Raw genomic sequence first — 16,643 nt, 5'->3', positions numbered from 1 at the left:
CATTTTGCTGTTTTTGTTGCTAACTCCTTACTTTCAATATAGCTATTCACAAATGCATGAATTGTTATGTACTCTTGTAACACAGGAATACGTGTTACAAGGAATATTTAAGTATAAAATTTCATAGTTTACAAAATCCTGCAGAGAATAATGGAATCCTGCTTTCTTTTGCACCCTAAATCCAGTTAAGCTGAGCAAGTACTTGACCAGGAGGTTTGAAGCTTGGGCTGCACGGGTAATGGACACAGTGATCAGACAGTGCATGCCCCATAACTTAGTGCTCCAGGGTTATCTTTGTATGGCTGGGATGTGCATTTACAGCTGTTCTGTAAAATAAAGTATTGTGATTGCCTGGCTTGACATGCATGATGCAAACATGGTGTATCAGTATTGGCAGTAAAAACTGAAACAATATTTTGTTGACTAGCTCTCAATGACAGAGCTTTATGAGAACAGAAATCAAGTCCCCTGTACTGCTCTTGGTCCCCTCAGGAGGCTGTGACGGAGTGCCAGAACTGAGTAATTTTGAAACTAAGTATCTATAAATGGATTCTTTGTTCATTTAAAGGAGATAAAGGGAAGAGTATGGAGGTTTCTCTGGGGAATGTCATGGCTTTGTTGTGCAACACAAAGACTGTGTTTGAATAAAGATGTAGGTACTTCTAACAAGATCTTTTCTAGCAACGTAAGGCGTGCACTACAGTTTCTCAAGCACCCAGTTTATAACCCTGAAGTCTGTATTAGCTCCTTGAGATTGCCTTCCATCTCTTCTGAGCTAACACTCTCCTCCATCTTGGGAGGTCTGTTAATGAGATGTTTCTTTCATTGATTACTAGGAGTTTCACACAGGTTGTACTGTGAGCAAAGACATATTTTCTTTAATGGTAAAACTGTTGATCTTTCTGCAAGGCAGCAGGCTGATCTATGTGCCAGGACATTTAATTGCAGGGATTTTTTTCTGCTGCAAAGTTATTGGCTTCATAGACTGAAAAAAGTAGGACAGAGGGGTGGGGGGGGGGGTGGGGTGGAGAGGGGGCCAGAACAAAGCAGAGCAGCCATGAGGAAATGTTTTATTTTTTTATCATTGGAATGGATCCTGTGGTGGGATTTATTGTCACTGCCGTGACTCAGTGCAGCTATGACAATTGGTGTCATCCAAGAATATGCTTTATTGACAGACTGAAATGGCTTTAGAGGATAACTTTTTCTTCAGTATGATTTAAGACATCAGAATCTAGGTACAGCTTCATCTGGACTTCGTTAATACTGAGAGGATGCAGCTTTATGCAGCAGGTGCTGGACAGCACAAGAACTCCTGTGGTGGTTCTCCAAATGCTTGGTTAATGTCTTACTCCCCAGGGCATTTCATTCATCCCAGCCTTGCTGCTGCTCCTGGTGCTTCCTGCACCAAGATTTTGATGGTCAGAATCAACAGTTGGAAAAAAGGCTGTTTCAAACTGAGAGAGATATGGAGTAGGACAGAAATGTAGACAAGTGGTTGGCCAAAACTCGCACAGGTAACAGTGGCAAAGTTTAAGAAAAAAAGGGTAGACCCAAGTCATCTTAATTAAGCGATTGTGCTGTAACAACCACAGCATCACCCGTCCTCTGATTATGAAGCTTTTAACTAATTTTATTCATAACAGTGACAGATCTTCACTGTCATAGTGAAGATCTATATCGTAGGTCTTCTTCAGAAGATGAGTATGGTCTTGCCTTTTGACTGTTACACAGGTTATTTTCTGAGAACTGTTACAATCTTTGCTTTGCAGAAGAAGAACTTCAGGAAATGGTTGCTGATTGCGGTGAGCTGCTGCTCTGGGCCTCCCATAGAGCAGAGGCTTGTGGAACATCTGCTGAATTCTCGGTCAACAGCATAGTTTGTCTTACGTCAAGTGTTCTTCTTAACAAAGAAAACAGAATAAAAAGTCACTTTGTGTGACATTGCTCAGTAGGCAGACAGCTGCATAACACATTCTGCTGTGAAATCCTGCTGATACTTCACAGTGAGAACTTAGGTTATGCACTTGGTTTTAAGGGCCTAAAAATGACCCTCTGCAGTTAGATTAAATTCATCAAAGATTTAAGTGGGTTTGATTTTAGATGATGACAGTAAAGATGTCCAGCATGGGGGGGAGAAATACTTATGCTGACTTTCATAGAACCAGGATTCCCCTACATAATCTCAAAGGATGGCTGTACAAAATCAGATGAGTCCAGATGCTTGGCCTAATTTCTACCCCTGGTCCTTGAACCAAGCCCAGTGTGAGAGCTTCTGCTTTCAACATATGTGAGAATCGCTAGACCACACCATGTCCTTTTGCAGAATAGATATGCTAAGACATCTTGGAACTAGAAAAATAATTTACACACCAAATCTTTTGGGGTCATTCATGAGGGAGAGTATGCCATGACAAAATTAATTCTGCAAACACAAAATACGAGGTATTATCAGTGGAAAAAAAATAAAGGGAAAATACTCTTGGATGAAACATCTGGATACAGTTAACAAATAGAGAACAAATTATACTGGCATAAACTTTTTCAGTCCTTCTGTGTCAGGGGAACCAATTAAGATGAGAAAGGAGATGGCACCTATATTATATATATATATCTGGTTTTGATGGTCTTTTTTAAAAAAACACACGCTAAAGACTGTATATAATAGAAGTGGTTTAAAAATAAAACTATTTTTTTCACAATGAAATATGTATGTTAAGAAACCCTGTGTGACCACAATTATCAAATGTGATTTTTCTTGGCCAGTGATAGGATTACATATCAAGAATATTTTAATTTCCTTATCTGTAAATGTAACTTCCTTCATGCAGAGTGAGCGGTAGGAGTACAGGGCTATCCATTCTTCATACGAGTCTGTTTGTATTAAGAAAGGTTTTGTGATGCAGATGCTGATGATGCTAGCAATTAGTAGCAACTGGTGACAATGTGGCAATTCACGATATCTCACCAATGTCAGGCACATGATTTTTATCCTTTTCCCACTGAAATGGCCAAAAGAAGTCTTGAACTGCTGAAGTTTGAATCAACAGCAGAGTCAGTCTTTCAGTTCGGAGTCATTTATATGAAAGGTTTAACCTGCAGAGTTAAAGATCATCCTTATTTCTGCATGGGAAAAAAAAGTTACATAGAGTCTTACTCTGGGATAGACAATACATTCCATGTGTCTGATAGATCTTCAGCTTCATTTTAGAGCAACGATTTGTTTGACAGATCAGAGAGTTTTAGTAGTGTTTCCCAAAGCTCTGCCTGTTAGATAGTGATGAAGGAGAGGACAGGTGGACTTCCTTAAAGATTTACCATAAAATTCCACAGTCTTGCCTCTTTCTGGCCCCCTCCTCCCCCCATGGTATTTTGCTTACCACCTTGGGGAAGATCTTGTAAACTGTCTTTGTCTGCAGAACCCCAATACTTCCTGCATAGTTTTTTGAACAACATTTTTGACTACTGAAGAGGATTGCTTGAACCAACATGTTCCAGGAATAAGAACAGTCTGCTGAGACCTCATGGGCAATTTTATTTACTGGAGGTGGAGGTTTCAAGCCCCTGGCAAATGCTGTCACAGATCTCAGTAGGGTCATTCTGCTGCTTTGATCAAGAGAAAACAATAAAATAATTATTCAGGAAAATATTTGAGAGCTTGAAACACTTCTTTTTTTTTTTTTTTTTTTTTTTGTACACCAGAGCCACAGCTTGGCAAACAATAAACAATGGGAAAGTTTGTCTCAGTAACACAACTTAGCAGAATAAAAAAGCTGGAATTCTTTCAACAAAGTATATTCTCTTCTTCTCAGATATTATGAAAACTGATGTCACTTGTAATTCCTCAGGAAAGAAAAAACCCTCAGTTCGCAGTACATCAATGCAGTCATTTTTTTCCCCTGACTAATCTATAAAAAGACATTGTATATGACTGTTATTTTCTCTGCCAGAAATGCATTCCTGGAACAAAATAAAGGCTCTTCTGTTGTTGTTCAGTAATTTGGATAATAGTTTCTCCATGAAATTTCATAACATTTATTTACTACAACAAATTATTAGACCAAGTGGTTTCAGCAGTCGAAACTGGAATCCCCCCTGCAGTAAGCTTTCTTACTGAATTAATTTTGTAAATATTATGTCTAAAATAATTTCAAATGACATATTCATATGAGTAACGTAACATGGATATGAAGTAAATCTGCAGAGCTCTGTGTATAAGGCAGAAGAAATATTAATGGGAGAGGCTTCAGCTGTGTAGATTCAGCTAAGCAAAACTTTCTCTTAGAATTATTGACAGCCTTGGATAGTTACAGGTATTTCCAATTTGGATCAATTAGAATGCAGTAGTTGCGGCCAAAGGCACTTTTTTGCTTTATATTTGTAGTGTCTCAAGAGTTTCTCTTCCCACAGAATGAGGATTCATATTTCTGAAGTCTTCCTGGACTGCTTTGAGGCAAACCCACACCTGAATTTACCAGCCAAGAAGAAGCAGCAGGGCAGGCTGCCTTACACTTATCTAAAGAGATCATAAGAACAGCAGCTGTGTGAAATCTTCCTCTTTATGCATGGACTTGCACATCTTTTGCGGTTGTAACTTGTGGTTATCCATGAGTGTGGCTTCTGTGCAATGTCTCAGCTGCATACCAGGCATAGCTAGTGGGCAGTGTTGGCTGTAGGAGCTCCCAGAGCAGGAGGGAAATGGCATTTTCCTGTAGCCCCATGGTTAGTGTTATTTGTTAAAGCATAATGGAAGTGTATTTAAGGGGACTATTCCTCTCCTATGGTTTGGGAAGTGTGGGAAAGAGAGGAAGAGATGCAGCTTGACTTATTGTGTAAAATGTGCTGTATAACATAAAGCTGAAGGGTCTGATACTAGCAAGGCTGACATCTTTTGAGCTGGAATCAGCAGTTACACGGCCAACCTTCGGGTGAAACACATGTGACCCAGCTTGTGTGTATCTGCTATAACTGCTGTTTACAAGGATACTTTGACTTGGCCTTACCAGTCCTTAGTTGTATGTAACCCACTGAGAAGATGGTGGTAGAATGGGTAATGCTATGCCCTTTTGTCTTTCACAAAATCACAGAATGGTTGAGGCTGGAAGGGACCAACCGACGTAATCTAATCCAAGCCCCCTGCTCAAGCCAGGTCACCTAGAGCACATTGTTTAGGATTGTGTCCAGACAGCTCTTCAGTATCTCCAGGGAAAGAGACTCCATAGCCTCTCTGGGCAACCTATTCCAGTGCTCAGTCAGCCTCACAGTAAAGTTCTTCCTCATGTTCAGGTGGAACTTTCTGTGGTTTAGTTTATGCCTGTTGCCTCTTGTCCTATTGCCTGGCACCACTGAAAAGAGTCTGGCCCCATCCTCTTAACACCTTCCCTTCAAACACATTGGTCAGTTACCCCCTGAGCCTTCTCTTCTTTAGGCTGAACAGGCCCAGCTTCCTCAGCCTTTCCTCACGTAAGAGGTGCTCCAGACCCTTAATCACTCTAGTAGCCCTTTGCTGGACTTGCTTCAGGAGCTCCACATCTCTCCTGTACTGGGGAGCCCAGAACTGGATACAGTACTCCAGGTGAGGCCCCACAAGGGCTGAATAGATAGTGAGGATCACTTCCCTTGACCTGCTGACGGTGTGCTTCCTGATGCGCTCTGGAATACCATTGGCCACAAGGGAAGGCACATTGCTCGCTCATGGCCAGCTTGCTGTCCACCAGGACCCTCACGTCCTTCTCCACAGAGATACTTTCCAGAAGGTCAGCCACCAGCCTGTACTGATGCATGGAGTTATTCCTTCCAAGTTTCATGACCTTGTGCTTTCTTTTGTTGAGTTCCAAAAGGTTCCTCTCTGTCCATCTCTCCAGCCTGCCTAGATTCTTCTGAATCTCTCACAGCTCTCTGGGGTATGTATCAGCCACTCCACCCAGTTTTGTATCGTCAGCAAACTTGCAGAGGAGACAGTCTATCCCTCCATCCAAGACATTGATCAGTCAAATAATGGTGGACCCAGCATTGATCCCTGGGGGACACCACTAGTTACTGGTGTCCGCTAGGTACCAGTGCCACTAGTACTGATGTCCAACTAGACCCTGTGCCACTGACCACAATACAACCCTCTGAGATCTGCCATTCAGCCAGTTCTCAATCCACATGACACATGTCATGGGAAACAGTGTCCAAAGCCTTGCAGAACTACAGGTGGACATCATCCACTGCTGTCCCCTCATCTATCCATCCAGTTGTCCATCATAGAAGGCAGTCAGGTTTGTTATGTGTGATTTCCTTTTGGCGAATTCATGCGGACTACTCCTGATCACCTTCTTGTCATCCATGTGCAACTACTTGCACTTTACTCATACAATCACAAGGAAATCAATCAGAGTTTATCCTATCTCTCACTCTAGTTAAGTTACTGGTTGGGCTTCAACCACAACAGTATCATTCAAGAAAAGTGCCTCTGCATGTCAGTCTAGCTGAAATTCTCCTTCCTTTTTGAATTACTTTGTTTCCTTGATGTCTTGCCTTCACATACTGGTTGTGGTTTCCATTGCTGTCGTTGCATGCAATAAGTAATAATTGCTGAAGGTGACCCAAACAGTATAAAAGACAGCATTTAAATCAGAGAGGATGCCTGCCCATTTTGTTTTTTGGGATCTGTTGTATTCCACTATTTTTTAGTGGTGCTTATTTTGTCTGAAAAATTAATCAAATCACAGAGGTGCTAAATTTCATCCCCCTTAATCAAATAAGGTTTGAAGTTTAAATTGGGTTCAGAAGGCCTGAAGTAAGTTGATGTCTTTAAAAAGTAGCATATTAGATAGTCCTGGAGACTCTCCGTGTGAGACACGTAAGAGGAAGGAGAAAACACCCACAACTTCTGCTGCCTGTGGGGGCATCATTAAAGAGTTCAGTGGGGGGCCGTGGTCCCTGAATGGGTCAGAAGAGCTCTCTGCTCTGCCACAACTGCTTCAGATCTGTAATTCAGGTAATGAAGAGCAAGCTAGATTTAGTCTGACTCTGGTTTTCCAAATATCTAATGCAACCTATAGCTAGAAATAGTAAGAGTATCATCACATATCTTTCACAATGACACTTTTTTTATCTGGAAGCATAACTGATTTCAAAGTTATTGGAGGATGAATGTATTATTTCAAGTCTGGTTTTGTTAAGAAAGGTTTTGCTTGATTCTCATCTAGGCATATTTACCATAGTTCTTGTTTTTCTGTTAGTTCAATAATATTGTCCCCAAAAGAATTTACCTTTTTCCTTAAATCAGATCTTGATTTTCAGTAACTTCATGCAGGCGTTTCATTTCTGTGAATGTCTTTTAGGCCTTAGCAGGCCTGGCGGCGCTGAGCAAAACCAGGTCCCTTTGCACTCACTCACATCTTCCCATTGACATCAGTGGCCATTGGTGCTTGAAACAGAATTTCTCCACTGAGTCCCAAAAGTAGGTTAGACTATTATTTCTCACAAACTTCCTTGGAGAGTTTCAGATGTGCAAATCCCAGTGAACTGTTATCTCAGTGAAATGTCATCGAGACATCAGACAGACAGAGATGACTCCCTTTGCTTCCTCTTGGAAATTGGAAGACAATCTGTAGTGTCAGGAGCGGTCAGAGTGCATGTGTAAAGTGTGACTGTGCATCTTGCTTGGTACACTTCCTAGAGTTTCTGCTGGGACAAGATGTTCTTTTTACCTTGCCATTCCTAGGCAATTAGAATATGAAATAAAAAGGAATATTATCTAAATAGGGCCCTTTTGTAATTTCATACATAATATTCTGCATAGAAAGAATGACGTATTGCCCATACTTCTGCCACAGAGGGATGATAGGCAGTTTATAATCCTTCCCAGATTGTGGCACCAGCTACGAATCTGGACTGAACAGGCAGCTGTATTCTTTCAGATTGTCTGTGGAGTATTTACTGAACAAATGCTTTTTATATATATTTAATATGAAGCAAGTTAAGATTTTAAGGAAAGAGACACAATAACTAAGAAGTTTACTTCCACTTCTGTGAGATTTCTGTTAAATCAGGTCTTTAGTCTAATTGCAGTGTAAATCACTGGAAAACATTGGAGTTTTTTAAATGGGCTTTAGATCCCAGGAAAGCCTCAGTCACTTAGGCCCATGTCCTATTTTTGTGGTTGTACAGAATCTAGAGAAATAGTGGAGAAATAAACTTTTACATATGAATTGCGTAGTGCTTCATTTTGCACAGATAAAATGATGTAATGAAATACCTCTTTTGTCAGTCATACAGAGCTGCAGCTTTTTAATTTCCAGAATTATTAGTCACCTGGGCTTGCAAAAACACTGTTTGGCTGTGTAAACCTGCTGGTCCAAATACCCTCACTGCAATGAAAATTCCCTTGTTGCAGTGAAGGAACTTGTGCTGTGATGCCCCCTATTCTGTCAGTCTCATTTTCCCATGGCTTCAAAAGAATATTGTCCTCTTGGTACCACCTTGTAATTTCCTATCTATCTAACAAGTAAATGTCAGAGCCAGTGGGGGCTACAGACCTGAAAAATAGTATTCAAAAGGAAGGCCCATGATGTTGCAATGTCTAAGGTCTTCCTTTTGCCGGTTACAATGGGCACACGAACACCTGGCAATAGAAAATCATTCTGTTTCACAGTTCTGCATATAATTGTAATGGGGCATCAGTCTGCTTTTATTTTTTGTATTTTAAAATGATGCATGGATGTGATCAGTTAAGCAGCATCCTCTCCCAACCCTCCTGCAACACAAAACCCAGAAAGCCCTTTAAAATAATTTTTCGTAATTGAACCCCATCAGCTTTGATGCATTTTCCAACTGCCTGTAAAAACAGAGCGCAAAACCATTATTAATACATTAAATGCTGACTGATTGTACTGGGTGAAGTAGCAGTCAGCAGAAGGTTGCTCTAGCTGTTCTTACTGAGAGCTTTTGAGTAATGAGACCTTTGAAAAAAGATCTGATCTTTTCCTGCAGGGTGCCTGAACCAGACATTGAGATGTTTCGTTAATCAGTCCTTTCACCTCCATCATAGACTCCTGTGCCCTGTTACTACAATGTAACAAATAAGATATTTTTTCCTCCAGTGCCTTTAAAAATAGATTTTGCTGCAGTTGGAGAAGTTATTTTTCAGTTTAATTTGCATAGTCAGAGGCTGTTCATTAGCACAGCTTCCTATGACGTTAGTTTATTCTGCATGTAGTTCAGTTACGTTAAGGAAAATCACAGCAGTAAATATCTTACTTGGTATACAGGTTTTTGTAATCAGTCCTTGACAACATCTGTCAAAACAGTATGGGAAAATCCTGGCTTGCTTTGTCATTACAGAATGCAACTGTTTGTTTATTCAATAGAAGAAATAAAGCATATTGAGAGGAGGCCAGAAGAGTCAGACTGAGTCAGTTACTGGGACTTCCAGCTACAGGATATTTTGCTTCCAGCATTTCCCATCAATAATAAACAGTCTTTATGGGAACCATCGAATGATAAGAATGAGATCATGAATTGAGAGCTAGGCTACGTATTTTTTGATCTGTTGTATGGTGTAGTTTACATTAGGGTCAATCTCGAGACTGGAAAGAGGCAGGCTCTGTATCACAGCATTGCAAATAAATGTTTGCCAGCTATGTGAGATACCATCAATAATTCATCACTGTAGTTCTTCCAAGATGGTCTGTTGATGCAAACTGTCAGAGGACATGGAAATAATATGAGCATTTATGTGATTTACAGATCTACAAAATAGCAAATAACTAGAAATTTCTTCAACTGTCAGTACATGTAGGGTCTTGAATGTCAGAAATAGTGTGTGTGACAGTTGCAGCATGTATAAATCATGGTCATCTGTTTAAAGTGTTCTCTAAGTACTTGTAGTCCATTTCCAATATCTGATTGACAGATTGTATTTTAGGTAATTGTGCATTTTCTTTTTTTTTATTAACTCTTTAATCCCTGGAGATGCTCAGTTACAGTAGTATAACTTGATGAATAGAATTGCTAGAGCTCAAACCACAAATGTTTCCCTGCCATGCAATTTTACTTGGGCCTATGGGTTTTTTTAGTAATTTGGGTCTTTGGTAACATACTGGAAATTGTGTTGCGCAAAGTGGTTTGTAAAATTTTTGCTCGTGCTCTTGTTCAGTCAGTAACTTAGGAATCATAGAATCGTAGGATGGTTTGGGTTGGAAAGGACCTTAAGATAATCTAGTTCCAGCCCTCCTGCCATGGTCAGGGACACCTCCCTTTAGACCATGTCACCCAAGGCTCTGTCCAGCCTGGCCTTGAGCACTGCCAGGGATGCAGCATTTATCACTTCCCTTGGCAACCCATTCCAGTGCCTCACCTCCCTCACAGTAAAGAACTTCTTCTTTATACTTAACCCAAACTTCCCCTGTTTAAGTTTAAACCTGTTCCCCCTTGTCCTGTTGCTGCAGTCCCTGTTGAAGATTTCCTCTCCAGCATCCCTATAGCCCCCCTTCAGATACTGGAAGGCTGCTATGAGGTCTCCATGCAGCCTTCTCTTCTTCAGGCTGAACAACCCCAACTTTCTCAGCCTGTCTTCATACAGGAGGTGCTCCAGTCCCCTGATCATCCTCGTGACCCTCCTCTGGACTTGTTCCAACAGTTCCATGTCCTTATGTTGAGGATACCAGAACTGCACACAGTACTCCCAAGTACTCAGATAAATGGTGACTCAGATGGTAATTTATTTTTGTGTCTTGACAAAATTCAGGTGAGAGGCTTTATTTGATTGCAGCTACATGAGTAAGTGCCAGTAGCCTCATGTTTCAGGAAAAGCCGCCTCATGTTTCAGCTGAATTCCCATCTTTGTACCAGCTGCGGTCCCAGAGCTGCTCAGGTCTGTATGGTGCAACAGAGCAGTGCCCTAAAGCAAACTCAAGTTGTTCCCACTTGTCCAAAACTTTCACTTCTGTAAACTGGTCTTTTAGCTGCATATATTAATCTTGAACCAGCTCAGTATATATGAGCCCCTGTATTCAACTTGCCTATGAATGTGTGATTGGGAATGTAACGTATTCACACTGAAAGGAGTGAGGATCACTGGGGGATTTTTTGGTTTGTTCTTTTTTGCCTCTGGCATAGTGTGGGGGTAGAGATGAGCTTAATTCATCTTTCTAGCACCAGTACAGGCACCGAGTGCTATGGAGGCAAAGGACCTGTCCCTTGAACTGGAAACCTGTGTGTTATAAGGTTACTTATAGACTTGTATAATATAAGGATACTTAGCATCTTGAAGCATTTTAAAAGTGCAGCATTTCTACAGTGAGGGAGGTTCCATTCTTCCTAGGAATATGTCTGCTGGGTGCGATCATTCATACTTAAACAGGAATGAAGAAAGAGAAATGGGAATAAGGGGCAATCTCTGGCATTCAGTTAAGGAAGGAGAGAGGATGGTACATTGGGTTGCCCCATGTTTTCCTCTTCTCCCATATAATCCCATGAAAGCACTTTTATAGTGATTAGGTGAGTGACTGGATGCTGTAAGTATTGGATAGATTTGTGACAGTACACAGGTGTACAAGACTTTAAAGCACATCTGTGCAAAAGAATTGCCTACTATAACCCTTTTTGGTGGATATTGGTGGGGTTGTAATGCCAATGCACTTGGACCAGTACAGAAGATAAACTTGGATTTTTGTATGGAAAAAGTTTAATAGCTTTACCTCTTTCATTGCAGTAGGGAATAAAACCAATAAAACTGATATGGAAGAGTTTGGGGTGTTTTGTGCAAACACAGCACACCTCAGTGTGCCGAATGATGTTCAGTGGAAGATCACATGGCAGCCTTTTTCCTGGAAACCCACCTGAATGTAACTTCATTTTAATATAAGATAGCTATGGCTGAGTGTGCCAGTCCATCTCTACCCCTCCATTGCCCATGGGGTTCTCTTCCTCCTCTTCTTTTCACAGTGTTTTGTGACAGTGTGGCCACAAGGTGATTTTGCTCAGTGTAAGTAAGTGTAAGTGTATATATGTCTATATAGAGATAGATTTTGTGTACATGAGCAGCAGGGATGATTTCCATCTGGGACCTGAGCTGAGTCACCCTTCAGCTGTGTGACAGGACACAGGAGAGGAGACATGAGGACTTAGGGAGAGGGACCATCACTGCTGGCAGCTCTCCATGCACCATCAGGCCCAGGGTAGTGCAAAAGTGTGACGAGTGCATCACTGTTGCTGTGGTTTTGTCCTGAAGGAAACCTGGACTTCTATGCCCTCTGTTTGTTTAGTGTGCCACAATTAAAATGTTTTCCTCCTGTTCCTTGGAAGCTGGGAGATTTGCCATCTGAGATGGGACTGCACTGTAGAGATCAGCCACAAGCATTGTGTGACTCAACCCTGTGGGTTTGGGTCTTGTTGGGGTATGCTCTGTGTGGAGTGCTCCTCCTTTGGCAGTGCTGGGCACGGTGCAGCTTGAGGTACAGGTACCCAAATCCTGCAAAAGGTAACAGGTTCCCATTGACATCAATGGGCTTTGGATCAGGCTTTTAATCAGGGTGTTAAAATATATAGGCATGAGGCAGTTTCTGAATGGCTGTGGCACACATGATAATGGAGCAAGCTCTGTTGCCCCATGGAGTGACCTTGCCTAGCTGTGATGTCTCATGGCATCTTCTGAAACTTTCAGTTGCAGCTCAAGTGATTTTGAAAGGAGGGAGATTTCACCTAAGCAAATGTGCAAATACATGCCCTTAGGGAAGCTCTACTAAATAAATCCATTATTCTGTTTTTCAGTTAAATTTACTGCAGTCTAAATATCTTGGTTTTAAATATATTTTAGATACATAGGAAAAACGTATAGCTTTCCATTTGGAATTACTGAAGGGGAAGTAGTAGGGCTGAAGGCAAAATCTTTTAGGCCACTTTGGGAAGAGTGTAAAAAACCCCAAGAACTGCACTTTAATATTTATTAAAAAGCTGGTGTTTTCAGTGAAGCTGCCTCTAGGAAATGCTGTTATTTCATTTCAGTGTTGTACTAAGATTACCAGAATTTCTGAGCTGTTGTCTCAAGATTTATACAGGCTGAAGGTATATGTTCTGCTTGATTTTTGTTAAATCTTCCTTCCAGGCATAAGGCATAGAAACTTCTAATTAAAGCTTAAGTTCTAGAGCAAGGAGTAAGTGTTCTGGTAAGATGCAGACACTTGGTCATTGTGTAATTCCCAGGAAGAAAGGAAAGGTTGCCATAAAGTTGGTATGCAGCTGAGGTGGCTGGTTAGACAGTTCGAACGCTCACGCATACTCTGATGGAAGATATTCCAGGTGTACATCTGTCTCTGAGAAGTGCCTCTGCTGCTGCCTTCATCCCAGCACCTGAGTTATTTTCCTCAAAAATATTTCCTGAATATGCCATCTTGAGGGCAACTATTTTCCATAGGTACCCATAGAAAATCATAGAATGGTTTGAGTTGGAAGGGACCTTGAAAATGAATACTTCATAGTTGGAAGAAGTGCCATTAGGCATTTCAAGGTTTCTTCTTGGCATTTTGTGGAGAAGCCAGGAGCTACCTGCCACCCAGCCAGGACAGGAACTGTGGAATAGCAGAGGCAGGTGCAGGAGGGTTGGCATAGGAGCTATGCTGTTTCTCCTCTCTTTTGGTGTTGTTTCGAGCAGATGGTTTTCTAGTTCATAGCACCAGACAACACTACTATTCCCCATGGAAGCAGAGGCATTCCTGTAATTACACAAGGCATGATCATACCCTTATTTTGAGCAAATTAATATTGTGATGGTCTGAGCAGCTTGAGAGGCAGGCCTTTGTTGTGAAGGCATCACAAGTGCCTGATATGAGACAGCCCCACTCCAGCATGCTGCCCTGCCTTACCCACAGCCTCATGCAGCATGGGAGATCTCATCCCAAGCAGCTGCTTGTGTAACAAGCAGTTGTGGTTTCAGCTTCTGACACCAGACATTACTGAACAAAACCAGTGCTGGAGGGATGATCTAGTGAAGCAGTGAGCTGAAGTCAATCTCACCATCAGGTTTGATTCTCCACTCAATTAAAGAGGAATTATGGCTGAGTCAGGGCTATAGGAATAGCTAAACGCAAAATTCTTCCTTCTCTTTCTTGAAAACTCATGATAGCACTTTAGTGATTATTTTAGTAACTGTACTGAGAGCCTGAATATGCAGAATAATTTACGAGATGTGTATAAAACATATGAAGCCTTCAAGGGACTTGATGGGCACTGTCACTGGCTGAGTTTGTCATTCCAAGTGATAAAATCAAATGGCTGCTTATGTATTTAAAAAATTGTTGTGGCTGCAGGGAAAATATTGGAGCAATGAGGACATTCTCACTAACTTGGAGATTAGAGAAGCCTCTTTGGCAGGAAGAAAATGTAGTTCGCCTATAGCACCTGCATATACTTGCATGTCTGTGATCTAGTTTTTACAGCCTGTGTTGTCTATTCCCTCCTTGATATATTTGCAAAATTCATATGATGTTCTTCTGGAAGTTCAGATGGGTGGAGAAGAAATACAGTGCCTAGTACAAACAGTTCCTTCTGAATGCTGCATTCCTACAGTTATCTGTCATTTAGAAAAACGCAATTCAACAGCCTATTTTTAGTACAGTTTCTGATAGTAGTAATCAAATATATTTTAAAAATTCATAACATGTAATATTAAACCAAATCCTGCCATCATAATTGCAATTTGTAGTACATTGTCCCCATTAAGCTACAGTGGCATTTACTGTTTATCTTGCCAACTGTCTGGTCACTGGATCTTTCTGAGGAGAGGAAATGGGGAGAGGAGAAAAGACACCACACTCGCTTGCATTCATTTTCATTATATTTTAATAACAGTGATTCAGCTTAGTCCTGGTTGTAAATACCTGTTTGGTAATGCATCTGGGTATTTTAACCCAGTCTGAACCTGTTCAGAGTGTGATGGCCAGGATTTGGTGGAAACCTCCAGCAATGTTAGGTAGCAGCAAGAAACCACAGGTAGTGAACAGTCCTATTGGATCCAGTGAAGATGCCAACATTTAATTCAGGGGTTCCTAGTGCTGCGCATGGAGGGAAAAAAAAAAAAAAGGAAAAAAGTGAACTGTAAAGTTAAGTATTATCTTATCACTTGCCCAGAATTCTAAATAAGCAGAGCAGACTTCTCATGAACAGGATAAAGTTCAGAAATCACTGTAGGCATTTCAAGCATTCATAAACCGACTTTTCAGGGGAGAGTGGTAACCCTGGAGGTCTGGCTAGGTAAATAACTATAAGTTCTTAATCTGTATTGCTTTATAAATACTATTTTTCATTAGTATCATTTTATGTAAAAGCTTCTGAAATGCATAACAGTAAATCAGTACAGAGTAGTTACTCTACACCAATTCTCTGTACAGATATTTCTAATGCCCCCTGCATGGTAAGATTACACAGTGACAACTGTGCTGTCCCATCTTTGCAGCAAAACTTTCATGGAAACTAGCCCAAAGACTGTCTAGCTCAATAAAATTACTCTAATTTGGGTCATTGCACTAAAGTGTAATGCTGACCCTGCAATGAGAAAATGTCTTTTGTAGTAGATAGGATTTTTAATACAATGGAATACGTAAGTTTCCTATAGGATAAGAATGACTTTCATTGCTTATATTGATATTGGTTTAGGTAGTTATAGTTAGATTATATCATGAAAACACACATCATCATTACAGTTCTGGCTGAAATCTGGATATTTTGAAATCCTTTGAGTGGCAGAAAGTCCTAGGTATTAATTGGGCCTCATTACAGAAACAAAAGGAGATCTTGGTATGTCCTAAGGCTGAATAACAATAATTTCCATCTGTTTAAAGACATGCCAAAGTTAGAGCACTATAGAAATCACTCATGTCCAAGCTTCTGGAATGTTTGAAAGAGCTCTGACGGGAAGTTGCTGGTATTGTAGACAATGAGCAGAATGGGCCTTACTTAAAATTCTTAGAAAATATACATTTAGCTATGCATCATGCAAACGATACCAATAGTACCCACTCAGAGAATAAGATACAGTTCTGCATGCTGAAAACTACTGTCTGTAACGGAGGGGTAAAAAAGCAACAACAGGGCAGGGGAGACATCAGGGAAGCTTTCCAGGTGTCTGCAATTGCTGACCTCTTGGTCAACGCACAAGACTTGGTCCAAATCATTCAGCAAAGCAATCTAGAACATGAAGTAGGACAAGAATATCTGGGTTAAAACTGTAAATGTTTTATATTTTCAGGATGTACTAAATATACTAAGTGGTTCTCGCTAGTGACAGCTAATCCCTTTAATTAATACATATAACCATGACCGTATGAAAGGTAAGTGCATGGCACTCAGCCTTTGAAAGCATGTTGGAGTTGCTCAGGGGAATTGCTAAGATTGTGTTTGAAATCAAGGGAAGGTGGAGCAGCCCTAGCGGTGCTGGTTAGTATGCACTTAAGTTTCTTCATCTTTAGCAGGTATAAAAAGACAGTTAACTGGCCTGAACCCTAGCCATTCATTTGATCAAGAAGCAATGGTGAGTCTTGCTTCGTGTTACCACAGACCATTTAAAAGTTGGTGCTCAACCTCAGAGCTGCTTTTATTCTTTCAGCTAAGAATAGTGGTTTAGGATGAATCAATGAGTTTGCACCGTGACTGGAAAA

At 40.8% G+C, this 16,643-nt stretch overlaps 1 protein-coding gene across 5 annotated transcripts in view; it reads left to right on the top strand.

Moving 5' to 3' along the window:
- The window catches only part of NCKAP5 (NCK associated protein 5), a 507,525-nt gene that overhangs the window by 71,519 nt on the left and 419,363 nt on the right, over nucleotides 1-16,643 (top strand). For all 5 annotated transcript variants that reach the window (XM_061442407.1, XM_061442190.1, XM_061442334.1 and 2 more), the window contains exon 2: nucleotides 12,258-12,353. The gene's annotated coding sequence lies outside the window, so the exon portion shown is untranslated. The remainder of the gene's footprint in view (nucleotides 1-12,257; nucleotides 12,354-16,643) is intronic.

This window comes from Pezoporus flaviventris, unplaced genomic scaffold (assembly GCF_033815535.1).
Source record: "Pezoporus flaviventris isolate CSIRO_AGI_PZ_B2104156 unplaced genomic scaffold, CSIRO_AGI_Pfla_v1 ptg000001l, whole genome shotgun sequence".
Classification (NCBI taxonomy): domain Eukaryota; kingdom Metazoa; phylum Chordata; class Aves; order Psittaciformes; family Psittacidae; genus Pezoporus; species Pezoporus flaviventris.
Note: the sequence above shows the minus strand (reverse complement) of the source record. Positions and strands in the feature narration are given on the sequence as shown.